The sequence below is a fragment of the Triticum dicoccoides genome, chromosome 7A (genome assembly GCF_002162155.2).
Source record: "Triticum dicoccoides isolate Atlit2015 ecotype Zavitan chromosome 7A, WEW_v2.0, whole genome shotgun sequence".
Lineage (NCBI taxonomy): Eukaryota > Viridiplantae > Streptophyta > Magnoliopsida > Poales > Poaceae > Triticum > Triticum dicoccoides.
In genome coordinates this window covers 703,984,749-703,987,277 of record NC_041392.1, presented here as the reverse complement: position 1 = coordinate 703,987,277, position 2,529 = coordinate 703,984,749, and the positions used below count along the sequence as shown (strand labels likewise).

At 50.8% G+C, this 2,529-nt stretch overlaps 1 pseudogene; it reads left to right on the top strand.

Annotated features, from left to right (window-relative positions):
- Positions 1–2,529, top strand: part of LOC119329520 — a 15,441-nt pseudogene that overhangs the window by 1,861 nt on the left and 11,051 nt on the right.

Genomic DNA, 2,529 nt, shown 5'->3' with positions numbered 1-2,529 from the left:
TCGGCATAGTTTTTAAACTAAGCCGACGGCTAGGCCGTCGGCATAGGCGCCCACGTGTCAGCTACTGGGAGCTCACGCTAGCCCTATGCCGACGGCCTAGCCGTCGGCATAGTTTGCTTTTGCTTTTTTTTTTCTTTTTTCTGTTTGTTTTCAGATCAATTCAATTCAAATAGCAGCACATATCAGCAGATATATATGATGAGATAGACATATAAAACACAACGGGATATCATCCGGCACCATCACAACAATATATGCATAAGCATCATCACACACAAGTCTCTAAATGAACATCATCACAACCAACATAAGCATATAGAGAAGCACACAAGTCATCTAAATGATCATCACCACACACAAGTCATCTCAAGCATCATCACCACACAAGGATCATCGAGCACCGCGGAGGTCGTCACCGCCAAGACGGCCAAAGCCCAGGTCGTCACTGCTAGCGGCAGCGCTACCGCCAAGACCGCCTCCGCCTCCGTGGATCGGAGTGGTCGGGCTCCGTGTCTCCGGAGTGCTGCGAAGACCACCGCCAACGGTAGATCCACATGTTCCCTGGATGTTGAAAAGACATATGCACGGGATATATGACTGTGTTGAAAGGCATGGCATGCTTTGGGTGAATAGATTGGGGATGAACTAACCGGCGAGGGGCCAACGTTCTGTGACACAAACTCCTCAAAACTCATCAGCACTGGTTGTGCTGGAGGGCATTGTGCTAGAGGGAACTGAGGACACCTGCCGGCCGCCATATCCTGAAAAGCCTGCTGCATCTGGCTATCCCTCTGCACTTGGTGTTCATAAAGCCTCTGATGCCACACCATGGTCTCCTGGCGTGTGTACTCCATGTAGGCCTACGGTATGACATGATGGAACTCATAAAACTACTAAATGCGGAAAATGAAGTGAGCAATGAAGATAAGAGGGAAAATACTTATAGATTGTTGCTCCTGAAAGAGGGACTGTGTACTGGTCATTGGCTGGCTCGTGCGCTGGCTCAGGCTCGGGTCGATCTGACGAAGCTGTGTGTAGGAGATACTAGGAGTGATCACAACATCGAGAACCGCCTCCCGACCGTGCTCCTTGGGCCCCATGCTCACCACCGCCCTGTCGTTCAGAGGCGCCGCAATGGGGTCAGGTGTGTCAGGATGCAACTTCAGATACGCTTTGGAGTAGGCCTGCTTCCTCCCCGCGGTCTTCTTGCCATAGTACCGGGGCTCGCCAGGCTTTGAGTCCTTCCGCGTATGGGCGATCTCCCACGCCTGCATGTCTGAGAGCGGCCGCTTCAGTTTCTCCTCCTGCACCACCAAACAGAGATTAGTCATACATAAGAAAGTGATGGTAAATAGAAGAAGAAGAATGTTTAATGGGGTTAGTCATACATTAACTGCCTTGTGGAGATAGTGGTTTCGGTTTCCCTGAGCATGTACTCCCTCCGTCCCTCGGTTAGCCTTATTTTTGGTTCTCATAGCCGCCCAGGCTCCAGCCTCATCACACCAAAGATCCACCAATGCCGCCCAGGACTCGTCTTTTCCATAACACCAATTTGGACACACCTACATAATAAAAGCATAATGGCATGTAGGTGTGTCCAAATTGGTGTTATGGAAGCATAAAGCATAAAGCATAATGTACCACAAGGTAATGAAAGCATAATGAAAGCATAATGAAAAATCTTTTATACTTACCGCCAAGAACTCGGGCCTCTCCAAGGTAATGGCCATCCTCCGCGCTTCTTCCTTGGTCATCTTCACACCAAGATAGCCGTGGTAGTATGTGGAGATGGCCACATAGCGCACCTCGTACTGCATCTGGCGGGCCTTCTTCTTGCATTGGCGCAGCACGATCTGGTCCGCTCTAGCCCTGTGCTCCGGAAGAACTCGATAGAATGTCTACAATCATGCATGAAACAAGAATGGAAGAAGCCATGAGTTAAATCATTCATGAAACTAGAATGGACTTGTGCTTCTGAAGAGAACTCACCCAGAAAGTAGTGATCACGGCCTTGGCATAGGTCTCATGGTCCGCGTGGCAGGCCGCTTCCCAGTGGTTCCAGCTCGTGGCCAAAACCCGACGGTCCGGCTGCCTGACTGGATCAGGACAGTACAACCCCGGACAATATAACTTCAGCAAGACGGTGATGAGGCCGTTGGGAATACGGACCCCTTTAGAATATATCCAGTTGCTGCAACAGAATGAACTATTAGCATGTGACAAGCAAAATAAATAACAACCGGAATAAGCATGTGACAAGCAAAATAATGAACCACTTACTCTTTTCCCGTGGGCTCAATGAGCCACTTCTGCTCCTCAGTAGTAGGAACCTGCTTTGGTAGCTTTGCGTTGCCATGCAGCCACCCCTTCTTGTCAACCCCCTTCCCGTCACCACCATCATCCCCGCCACCACCCTCCTCCTCGCCTGCCTCCCCCTCCCCAACCTCCTCCCCAACCTCTTCTTCCTCCTCCTCCTCCTCCTCCTCGCCTGCCTCCTCCTCCACCTCCTCCTCCTCCACCACCACCACC